Source organism: Pholis gunnellus, assembly GCF_910591455.1.
Source record: "Pholis gunnellus genome assembly, chromosome: 2".
Lineage (NCBI taxonomy): Eukaryota > Metazoa > Chordata > Actinopteri > Perciformes > Pholidae > Pholis > Pholis gunnellus.
In genome coordinates, this window is record NC_136536.1 from 20,464,112 (window position 1) to 20,477,330 (window position 13,219).

Here is a 13,219-nt window from a genome sequence, read left to right on the forward strand (position 1 = left end):
CATTTACCCCCGAGAGCTTATTTCCTGGCGACGTAGTGAACAGTAGGAGGGTAAACTCTTATAACTCTTTTCACTGTTATAAGCTGTCCTAAATGTAAGCCAAACTATTCCAAGTTGTTAACAGATGAAAATAAGGCATTATATGGATGAAAAACAAACTCTGTTAATGTAATTGAGACTGATATATTGAAACAGCTCAACACCCTGGTTCCAGCTGGTGTCCTATTTTAAATGAAATATCTTTGGGCTTTTGGACTGTTGATATAAGACAAAATCAACAACTTCAAGAAGAAGGGTATTTCATAACTGTTCAGGTATATTTTTTCGGCATATATACACCACCGTTCAAAAGTTTGGGGTCACTTAGAAATGTCCTTATTTCTCAAAGAAAAGCACTGTTTCTTTCAATGAAGAAAACATTAAATTAATCAGAAATACACTCTATACATGTTACACATGTCTACACATGTTAATGTGGTTAATGACTATTCTAGGTGGAAACCTCTGCAGGGTTCCCACGGTACCTGGAAAACATGGAATTTATTTTTTCATTTTCCAGGTTTGGAAAAGTCATTGAAACTGAGCAAAAGTGAACACTTACATGGAAATTGAAACAGTTGTCCTGGAAAATTGTATTGGATGATGTGTAAAATAGTACTAAAATGAAACTATTGAGCACAGAATTAAGATGAGTTTATAAAAACCCTTTACATGTGAACAGCTTTTACTGTAGATATAAATGGATGATCCCATGTTGTAGAGCATGCTCTTGGCATCCTATCTGGAATATTGGATGTTGGAATTTGATGCAGGCAACCTGGTGATATGGACTTTAAAAGTATAGTTTCGGATTGGTGGACTTCGGGAATAATATAATAACCGAGAAACGTTACTCGCGATCTCAATAGAAGGGTCAAATACATGCATTTCCCAGCCAACACGGGAGCCTTGACATTTACAGTGAAACTTCTTATGCAAGTTTATCCTCAAATGTAAGTAGCTGTGTTTTAACTGTGTGGTAAACCTGGGTCTACCACACTAGGTGTCCTAGGGGGTTGTGTGTGTGTGAGGGGAGGGGGGCGCGGATGGGGGCGGAAAGCTTCAGGGGCCTATAGATCATCACTTAATATGGTACCTGGAAAATCAGGAGGTAGCATGGAATTTTTTTTCAAGGCAAGTGTGGGAACCCTGCTCTGGTTTTTAATGAAATATCTACATAGGAGTATCTGGAGCATCACATTTGTGGGTTGGATTATACTCTCAACATGGCCAGAAAAAGAGAACTTTCATGTGAAACTCGCCAGTCTATTCTTGTTCTTAGAAATGAAGCTATTCCATGCGAGAAATTGCGAAGAAACTGAAAATTGACACGAAATTGTCTGGGTGACCCCAAACTTTTGAACGGTAGTGTGTATAGCTCATACGACCGATCAGAACACATTATAGATAGATGATCCTGCAATGAAAATAATCATTATTAATAAATACTTATTTGCAGCCCTGCCAGGAATAGTGACTCGACCCTAACAGCCACTGTGAGATGACCAGAGGCTCATCAAACGCAGAACACTACACACACACACACACACACACACACACACACACACACACACACACACACACACACACACACACCCGAGGGCTTTCAGCCTCGGTGGATCAGATGGAGGCTGCCTGCACACCTGCTACAGCCCTTGATGATAGCGTCGAGGGATGGAGCCACACACACACACACACACACACACACACACATACACTCGCAGAGCTACATAAGTACTTACACTCGCAGAGCTACATAAGTACTTACACTCGCCCCCTCCTCCTTCTAGCCCCCCAGGCGTGGTGGCTGTTGAACACCACATCAGAGGCTCAGTATACGAGGCAGCATGTTGATTACAGCATTTAATTAGTGGTTCGTGACATGCTTATTCTGTGATGTTATTAAATCCACCCAGAGTCAATAAGACTGATTATACGCCCCTCTCCCGGTCCATTATACAAGAGGCTGGCCATGTTTGCTAATAGAGTGGGCTGGTTAAGGGAGATGGCTTTATTTCTCCTAGCTCCGGGTTCCCTCGGCTGGAAGGCAATCATGATTTGAGTGGAGTTTTGGTGGAATGAAGTGAGGTCTGTGGTTAAGACGCGCTTCAGATGGTTGCAGCGGTTTATTCAGTGAGAGAAAATAAACCATTAAAAAGAATTGAACCGCTGTGGGGTTGTTTCGAATAGCAATATGTCATTCCACCGCCCTGAAGCCTTTACGCTTAAACACTTGTTCCCTTTTTTCAATTTAGTCTCCTTCCATTCAGGTTTAATTCTATAATAATATTCAATTACAGGCTGCCTTCATCCAAGAGGTAATCGGCGATTCATTTGACACGACAAAGTGTTGCATTGGACGAGGAACGGCTGATTGGTGAAGGTGAAACGAGGAGTCGAGACCTCCTTTTATTTTTAAATGAATGAAAGTGATGCTGTGGGTGTGACCCCCGTCATGCTGGGCACTCAGCCCTAGTTCACACACAGCGGGTGTCCGCGTTTCCGGTGTTCCGCCCACACTCCAAAGCACCGAGGCTGCAAAGTATTAAACTGCAATGTAAAACAGGTTTTCAGTTCAACTGTGCCATCGCAGCCATGCCGGCTTCTCTTGAGAGCGCAATACATAAATCAGCCTGCAGATAACTCTATACCTCTCCTCTGCGTTACGAGGTTTAATGGTCTTCTATTTGTTACATTGCTTAGCGGAAGAAGTACGGAAAGTCGGCCATGGCAAACTTTAGAAAACAAATGGATTTGGACATTGAAGTCCCTCAGCGATGGAGGCACATTAATGTCTGGAGGGAAAAGGTATTCATAAGTCACTGGCGTCTTCTATTTGTCTGCTCCGCTGGCACTATTCGTGCGTGATGCTTCAGCGCTGAGGATCTGGGCTGTGCAGGGACTTGTCTAGGGGTGAAGTCATGCTCCGAGCAGTTTGGGGAGGCTACGGATTCCTGCTTGTGGTAGTTTGGAATTCTGACAGCTGGTTTGGACGGATGAATGAGGACTGTTGATGTAGAAATCAAACAAATCAGTCATCTCAAAGCCAAAACTGCTCAGCAGCTGCAGCAGGAAAGTTCCTCTGCACCTCCTCAGGTCGGGCTTTGTTGACTCTCCTGCTCGCGGCAACCCCTGTCGCCCTTTATTTTAGACGAAGTGGCTGAGCCATTTCATCCTAGAGGATTATGGCAAAGGCTCGCCGAGTCAGCAAGGTCTCGCCTTTGTGGCTGATACTCTCTATCACATGCCGTGACCTGCTCCTCAAATTGGGCTGGAGAGAGATTAGAGTGAGGGATGTGTCGACATTGACCTAGATTCTGACCTTAACCAGACGACCTGTTTTTCCCCCCGATTAAACTGGAAATACAATAACCAATGTCAGCAATTTGAAGAAGCATTGATATCTATCGTTTGGTTGGCACTGTGCCAACAAAAACATTTTAGTTGGCTCACTTCGAGGAAGTGAGAGTTATTTGTCTAGTGCGGTGATTTATAATTAGGCAGAATCTTCCAGAATAATGAAAAAAGAGAAGGCACATGATGAGCCCCGTGCATTTGTATGCAGCGCAGCGTGGATCAGGAGCTTACCGTAGCCAGCCAACACTCACAGGAAGGTTTCTCATCAGCTCTCATTGTCAGCCAGAACACTTAAGACGATTGCTTCCCCGGTGACCTGAAATGCGTGGGAGGTTGAGATGAAAGGATGTAGAGGGAAAGAGGAAAGGGGTGGAGAGAGCGAGAGAAAAAAAAACAGAGGACAGCGGTGAGAGGGAGACAGTGATGGGGGAGAGGAAAAGAGATGCAGGGCGTTACATGCTGATATCTCCACTGCGACATGATTCCTCCCTCTAGTGTTTTTGTGATTTTCCACGCCTCCAGCACGAGTCGTGGTCAGACTGACCGGTCGTACTAGTGAACTCGATGCGTCACCTATGGAGGTGTCGTACATGCCTTGCAGTATAATCTTCCATCCAGCTCAAAGATGCCGGGATACTTCACCCCCCATTGACTTCACAAAGTTTCTTTTTTTTTGTTTTTTCGTTCTTTGTCAGTTGAATCAATTTGCACATTAGTTTGTGACGACGACGGGTTGGTGGAAGTTTTCACCCCACATTCAAACAATCTTCGTCGTTGTCTCTAAAACTGATGCTGCGTGCACATTAGTAAACGCACCGCTTCCGGCTGTAACAGCCGTATTTGAATACCACTAATGCTGCAAATGTTTAAACAATAAAAAAGAACATTTTTAGTATCTGGTCCGTAGTGGCAGGACTGATTGAATATGTCTGTGCAGGCATCTCTACCATTGACTTGAGTGTACAGCTATATGCCGTCCTCAGGTGTGTGTGTGTGTGTGTGTGTGTGTGTGTGTGTGTGTGTGTTACAAGATGCCAGCCATCCAGTCAGTCCACTGCTTAATGAAGTCTGTTTCATTTTGGGGAGGATGAGAGGTGGATGCACTTCATTAACCTCGATGCCGCTAACAACAACACACACCCAAACACACACACACACAGACACACACACGCATTTATACAGGGAGAGCAGAAAAAGACACAGGCTACATTGAGGGCGGAAGTAACTAAAGCACATGCCAGGCGGATGAAGATGGATGGCAACCTTTTCACTGGGCGCTTTATCTCGGCCCACACAAGACAAAAACAGCAGCTTTGTCCGCGCCCCATTCAGTTTTTCCAGTGCAGAATAGAGAGACAATGTCTAACGACTAAAGACCCTGACGTTTATGGATATTAATGACGTGTCAGCTGGGCTTCAGATAGAGCTGCGGTGCGTTCATTGTAAACAAAAAAACAATACATGCTATTTAACTTCAGTACAATTCAGAACATTTCCATCGTAAGAAGTCCTCTATGTTCCTGCTGAGAATCTTTGGAAAGATGTTAGTTTCCACTTCAGTTTCCCTTGTTTTCACTTGGAGTCTGGACAAGTAGGTGTCAGTATCTTGAAGGCCGATAACTCGCTAGTATCAAGTACCGAGTCTCGTTCCGGATAAGAAGTCAAATTATCTCTCCCCACTGATGGAGCTTGCTTTGAGAAAGATTTGATTATGAGAGTCTAAAATGATCAAAACTCTGAAATGTAGGGATTGTGTATTTACACCTGTCGATTATTCTTCCGATTAATCCCTTAACCGTTCCAAAAAATGTCCCAAACCCAAAGACATGAAACAGAGCGATGTTTGCAAGAGAAACGAGAACTTGACTATCAAAATGTTGCAAATTAACTTTGTGGCAGTCATTCATATTAAGCAAGAACTCTTAATTTCATGAAATGGGTTCTGCAGCTACTGCCGTTAAGCTTTGCAGGACAGCGTGCTAAGTAGATTAAACGCCTCGTTAACATAATTGCTTTGACAGAACAACATGTTAAGAGTGAGTTGGTGAAGAATGCTGTTTTACGACCCACCATTACCTAATCTGGTGAAAGTCTCCAGTTTGCTTGCTGCGACATGTCCTCAGTTTTGAGTGTCTTTCCAGCCCAAATTGTTTCACACATAGATCCCGACGGGACCGTTAATGGACGTTTTAAAAACACCCGGCTGCTCCTTCATGAACCAAGCACACTCAATTTCACAGTCCTCGCTGCGAGTGGGAAAGACATGAATCAAATCATGATACCCCTCATCTGGCGAGTGCCTTTACCAGTCGACAGCCAAGGACGCTGCGCTTCTCATTTACCGTTCTCCGCACGTCCTCTGCCTGCCGGCTAACACCTTCAGCCTGCATTCATCATCGGGTCAGATCTCTCATTCTGGATCAAAGTTTTTTTTTGCCTGATTCGAAACAGAATGTTCTGGTCCATCTGTTAACGTGCGATGGTAAGTGGGTCTCGGGATGGCTGACGGTCCCCGTCTTGGCCCCCACTCTCGTGCGCGAATCTCTCGCTGCGCTGATGAATTCACCAGCTTGTTAATTGGCTTAAATTAAAAGCCATTTCCTCCTAATAGTGAGAGCTGTAGGAGCCATTAATGGATCGGTCTATTTCGCTAAAAGGGGGGAAAGGCTGTGTGTCTGATAGGGGTGGAAATTATCTAAATGGAGGAGAAGGATGGGACGCTATAAAATGAGGAGTGGGGGGGGGGGGGGGTCAGGCATAGGATTCAGTGATGTCATCGACGGTACCGAGAAGCAGGACCGGACTCGTTGCTTTATGGACGACTCTGGAACTTTTCATTTCGCTGTGCCTTTTTGACTTTGACCAGACCGACATTAACTGCTTGGTTGAATTACGCAGCGAGGCCCATCGGAGGAGCTCGGCCGTGCCAAGCCGGCATTTAGCGGCGGACTCTTGATCCAGAACCAGTTGATGAATGCGTCTGGGAGAAAGCCTTCATTGCTCAGCTGCCACACAGAACACTTGACAAGCTTTAATATGAGATGGCACTTTTCTGGAGCGATCTACACGGTCCTCCTAACAGCCAGGTTTCACTCTCTGGTCAGAGTATTAATTTCATGGGGAAGGGACTTGACGGAGGGGGGGGGGGGGGGGGGGGGGGGGGGGGGGGGGGGATCAAGATGTTTTAGCTTCACTTTTTTAAGGACCTGTCATGTTGTCCATCTTTATATACAGCCTATGTTCTGAACTAGCACTTCACAATGTAGTCGTTCTCATTCGCATATTATAAAATAGTGATTTGAAAGTGTCTCATGACAGCCACCTGCTTTAGCTCTGTGTGTACAGGGCCAGAGGCTCCACACGCACCTTGAGGTTGTGTGTAGGTTTGAGGAGAAGCAGTCTTCTCTCGCCACAGCTGGAATGTCAGGAACGCGGGGGCATGTCAGCCTCACGCCTCCCCATAATGTCGTCAGTTGCAGGCTTCTGTGTAAATGGACCACAGAGGAGGAGCGCCGACACGGAGGCCCTTCATATCACGGCAGCTCCCACCTTCGACTTTTCAACACGGGCGAAAGCAGCGGACTATTGCAAGGCCTGTAGGGAGGCAGACACAGACCAGGAGGGGCTTGATGGTCTATCTTGATGTCTGCTGTGGGGTGTTTAATCTCGTCCCTCGCAGCTAAACTAGTCAAGGCAGGCAACAGCGGAGCTGCAGATTTGCATTGCGTAAAAATGACGCTTTTGGGAAAAGATTCTGCTTGAGCGAAAGGAAAAGTTTGTTTGCATTTCCACCTCCTCTTATCGCGGTGCCATTGGGCCGCATATGCAAACGACTCGTTTCCAAAATGTAAATGGCCGTTGTTCTCCGAGATTAAGCAAGCCTTTACCAATTCTTTATGGACACAGTCACACACACACACACCTAATCGCAGGAAAGCACTCTTACATGCTTGACACCCTGATACAACCCACCTCTTAACACTAAATCTAGAAAATAGATGAATTAAGAACAAAATGAGGACAGCCGGAGACGGTGACTCAAGCCTCATTTCCCGACAGCTGAGACAAATCCACCACAACGGTGATAAACAAGTGCAGGCCCTGCGTTCTCCTCCTGGCGCGCAGTTGTTTGGCAAAGTCCGCCAAGGCCACGTAAATTGGGGCGACATGAGGGATGTGTTGCATGAGGTAAACAAGTACCAAAGGGATCCTTCTCTCCTTTTTCTTGTCTCGCCCTCCGGCCCATTTCTCAGCCGCTATTTATTCAAGTGGTGGAGAAAAGGAGGGGGACGGGGGACGGTGAAAGGGTTGTATACACCTCACAGCTGGACACTGATGGAACTTTTTACAACCCGCAGTGTCCTGCCTGTGAGAAAAAGGCAGTAGTTGGTCCAAGTCCCTTAGAAAGCTCCCTCCCCCTCCTTGGCCCTGTTTGTGGATGACCTAAAGGCTCTCCGGTCCAGACTCGCATATGTTGTCTGAAGCTCCCATACATCCCTTTTTTTGAATCGGAGATCTGAAAAGGCTGCTTTTGTTCCTTCCTGATGATGTCCACTACTAGTCTACGAGTGGAAGACGGCCTATGGAAAAGTTGTAAAGATTTTGTGCATTTTGAACGTTTTAACCCGGAAAAAAACAAATGGTTTTGGTTCAGCTGTTAGGCATTTGGAGCCGGTCGATTATTGCGGTCACAGACTGACTTACCACTGTTCTGCAAATACGGAGTTTTCCCCCTTTAAGCCTTGACAAATGTGAAAACACAGGGAGGCAATTGAAAGTGTACAATAGAGCTAGAGAGGGGGAGGGAGGGATGACACATTTTTCTTCCTGACTGTAAAATCCTTCCTTTTTTCGGGGGGATCCTTTTGAAAGGGGGCCGTATCTTCGAGGGAAGGGGGTGTTTGTGGTGGTGGTGGGGGGGGGGGGGGGGGGGGTCTCTTTTTGCAGTCAGCATACAACTGTGTCGCAAACAAAGACCCCCTTCCCCTGTTACAAACACACAGAATTTTGACAGGACTTTTCACGCGTGTCCGTCTTTACAGTTAACAGCATTAAGAGAAGACGCTGCATTGTACGGTGTGTGGCACTGTTCATTGTTTTGCCCTTTTTCTCACTCTCGATATGTATTCATCCGCTTCAAGAGAAAGTTCCGATGCAGAGAACAAGCTTCTTGCTGTCTGAGAGCTTAGTTTATGGAAGTGCCTTTTTACATGCTGTGTCTGTCCGTATAATGTGTGTATGTGGGTGGCAACATGCAAAGAGCCATTCAGAGTCCAATGGGTCCATCTGCCATGTTTGAGGCCCTGCTCCCACATATGCGCAATCACACACACACACACACACACACTGCTGTCTCTAAAGCAACACCCCTGCTGCCCAACTAACCCTAAATCATCATCCCCCATCATGCCCCTTTTTTTTATTTTGGAACAGGTCTCAGGCTTCATCTACACGAACAAGTCCTCGTTTTAAAACGCCGTACACACAAGCGTTGTAACGTTTAAAAAATAATCTTCGTCCATACGAACTTGCCTGAAAATGCATAACACATGACCATTCACGTGCACTGGGAATGCGGGAATGCGCATGACGGTGTCAACAGGCAGCAGATTTGTCTACCCTGCAGGTGGTTGCTGAGTTACAGAAAATACTTTGCACTTCCTATAATGAAAGCTGTTGCTTGCGTGTGTGTGGGAAGGATCCCCCCCCCCCCCTTTACACAGGTGTTTTCAGTTTTGACCGACACAAAGAGACGCATGTTGAACAATTGTGTACTGTACAGTATAGGACGACTCCCCTGGCAACCACTAAAATCTCAAAAGAAAAGAAATTCTTGTTGCACTGTCCCAAAACAAAAATGGACATCCATCAAAATCAAAATAACGTCCGAAATGTATGCTACCGTTTGGATGGAAAGTCCAATGAAACACAGGAGGAACTCTTGTGTGGGTGAGATTGTGGATGGCAACAAACGGTTACGTCTCCTCACACAGTTGATGTCAATTGTCCTGACGCCAGTCGTTATCACGAAACAATATTTTTGTAGCTTCAGATATTTCTGATAAAACAAACACAAAATATTTCTCACAGAAAAAGGAAATGGGAAAGAACAGAGAGCGGTTTAGAGCTGCATTAATGTGAGTAAGGTGACATTTAATTTAGGGAATTGTGTTTATTTCCGACCTTGGGTGGTACCAATGAGCATTACTATGCGCACACTTATTTGTTCTAATTTTGGTACCAGGCACTGAATACAAGCCTGCACACACACACACCTACTCTTACTTGATTGTGCATACATGTGTGTGTGTGTGTGTGTGTGTGTGTGTTTTTCAGGAAGTCCTGTGACCGGCCAAATCCCCGCCCCCCCTCTCCCTGACATGAATCACTTAGAACCAACACACTCTAAGCTAAATGAACCCCCCCCCTCACCCTCGCCCTTAATCACATTAGCCTAAGTGATATGGGAACGCCAGGCCAGACACACACACCCTCCTACTTTCTCTGTCTTTCAACCCAAATAAATAGCCACTCCTCCCGAGCTTTAAGTTGTCTTAAGCTCCATCTTTGGATAATAGACCATTTGCTCACCCAAAGACCCCAGTGTGGAATAATGAGGATCAAGACGAGGGCAGAGAAAGCAGGTTGAGAGAAATGCACGAGGGTGGAACAGAGGAGGAGAGCTGACACTCCGGGGTTTAACCCATCAAAACACCTGTTTTGTCAGAGTGCAAGGTTATTGTGCGGAACGACGACTGGATTTCTTTTTTTTTTTTTTTGTAGTGGACTGCTATTGGGGTGGTGGTTGAATACGTTTTAATGAAACAACCTCCAGGTCTGAAAAGTAAAGCCAATGCAGAAGGAAGTGCCTTGAACTTGCATTCTTTCTAATGGCCATCAGGGAAAGGAAGAAGTCCGATTACATAGAAGATCTATGAGAATATGAGCCTTCTTCTTACTTGATTTATTAAATCAGTAAACATTGTGAACATGAGTTTATGGTCTCAATCGCTAGATTCAAGTCTTCAATACAGCACAATGTTCATTCAGTAAATTATAATCCCATTTAGAGTCAAACAGACCATAACCCAGGGTATGCTTTAGACCATGGCTACCTTGTGAATGCGTTGTCTGTGTGTTTTCAGGTTGTGAAAGTTAATTGTAACGTTTTTGGTTTAAACTGTTCGGTTGTACTTAGCTCCACTCTCTCCTGATGGCCAATATGCCGAATTCGAGGTTCCAAAACGGCAGTAAACAAACCAACTGGTTACGTCACATTGACTACGTCCACATCTTATACACAGTCTGTGTTCAGGCTTGATAGCTTTGTTACGGTATAACATAAAATAAAAAACGCCAAATCTCCAAAGAAAAAACATACCTTGGTATTTACTGACCAAATGCAATGTCTTGAAATACTGGAATTCGGCATCATTTCATTTGAAATGATATAATAGGATCGGACGCTAATACGCTTCTCTGCGCAGAGTGATCAGGTTTACTGGCCACGCAGGAGACAGAGGAGGCTCCCTGTGTGCCTGGTTAATAATCGATGGAGGGAGCCGTGTTATTCCCTGGTAAATAGCTCCCAGTTTCTGCCCGACTCGGCCCATCTTTTATGGATGAGCCTCTCATAGGCCTTGTCAACACAGCTCACCATCAATCTGCATCAGCTGGGCAAACAGCAGATTGACTGGCCTGTGTGTGTGTGTGTGTGTGAGAGAGAGATAAAGGAGATGTCTGCGGTGAGTCTTTGTTGTGTTTGAGGTGGGTGTGTTTGGTCAGGTATACCACCCTCGTAATTCTAGTACTTTGCCGCTGCTGGGCCTTTGGGCCATTGAATTCCTCCTGCCTATAGGCGCTGGCGCTTTGTGCGACTTGCATCATTTGCTCATCCGGTTTTGCATTTCTTTACCTCAGTCTGAATGCTGCAGATGGAAGATGTGAGTGTCGATAGATAGAAACTTTTTTTTTCCATTTGAAAGTTTGACATGCATATTATTTGCCAGAGACATCGATTATTTCTTGTGAAAAAGACTCCTCGCCGTCCTCCTCCTCCATCCACTTCCTGTCACACATCCATTGCAGGCTTCTGTGTCTCTTTTTGCTTCAGTCCTCCTCTTTCTCCAAAGTTGTGCTCTTTCTGATTCTTCTGAGTCTTGTGTGCTTTTTTTTTGTTGAGATGTAACTGTCACTCACTTTACCTTCTTCTTTCTTTCCCTCTCTGCCTACTGAAGACCACAAATATATAATTGCAGGTAAGCACACCGAAACTATCTTCCAATGCTTCTTGTGTTTGCTAACAGGTGGTTATAGTCTTCATGTGTTCTGATCAACGTTGTGGACAAAAAGGAGTAAACATTAACATTTTAACGGTTCATCTCGTAAGACCAGATCATATCTGAGGCTCGTTCTCTCTTTATGCAGGCGTACTTAATATGACAGTCAATACGAGGACACACACAAAGTATAGGACGGATTTATTAAGTGTGTGAGTTCTATGAAGATACGTCCTCTCAGGGTACAGGGCTGTGACAGTGTTCCCCTGTTGCATGCATGACAAATATCTTTCTAGTTGCTTCCTCTCCTTTCATATACGTGATAGACTTGCTGACAGAATTAGCGGTTGTAGACTCATGTCATACGTTCTGTATGTAATTTGCTGTGCTGTAATTATGGCTGCCACAGTCAATTTATCACAGCAACGGTACATCCGTGTCGAGCTGCCTGCAGAGAAAGAAAAAAACTATGGCAGCAAAAAGGTTTTCTAGTTTTTAAATACATTTTAGGATTTATTATCAAGTATCGTAATTATTATTATAGTGGGAAATTAATAGATCATAGAAAACAAATCCCTATTTTTGAATTTGTACATTTTGAAGTAAAACAGTGATTTTTCAGCTGTTGACTTGCTAATGTCACAGGAAAAGCACAGGTGTACAAATGAATGATGACTGACGGCTGAATTCCACTGCGTCAGTTTCAGGGCCCTTTGCATGCAGGCTCTTTGTTACAGAGCCTTCGTTAATGTCATCAGTAACACCCGGGCCTTCCATACTATGACAAGTTCAACAGTCTACTGTGAACGGGGCCCATTGCCTTATAAAGCGTTTTTTGCAAACATGTTAGCAGTCTGCAATTCACTGCTTCCACCTACAGCAGTCCAACATTTACTCTCCTTTTAGCTCAGTGTTGGTCTCCACCAGAGCTGGGTGAGAGTTCTCTGTAGATTAGTTACCTTTCATAGAAGCGTAGTCGTTAAGTTGTGATATAATGTCCATGCAGCAGACCCTTGAGTGGGTTATTGCTTTTATAAAAACTTCGTAACATTTTTTTTGCATATAAGCGTTCTCCTTTGCCTTTGGCTTGTTTAATAGTACCAGTTAATCCACTATATCACGGCAGCCTTCAGTTGCACAGCAGCGTTGGGAAATCAACAATGCCCCATATCGCTCTAGTTGTCCTGAACAAGCGCGTGTTGAAAAAGTACACACCTGTGCACGACTGCGTGTGGTCTCAACCATCAAGCGAGGCTTTAGCACTTTCACAAAGATTACGTGGCAAGGATAAGGGGTAAGGGTGAGGTCGAAGGTCACGCACGGTGGGGTTACGAGGGCTCTGGTGCCTGCAACAGCCTGCGACCTGCTCAGCTTCGGTTTCCTTGGGGAACTCATTAGCCGCTGTACAGGCCAACCGACAAACAAGCACCTGCAGGAGGTGAAATCAACAGAGCTCGGGAATGCGTTCGGCCCAAGCTGAGAGGGCGGCGCTGCTGCTGAACCGTATATCACCGAGTGGGGTTCAAGGGACAGACAAATTCCCT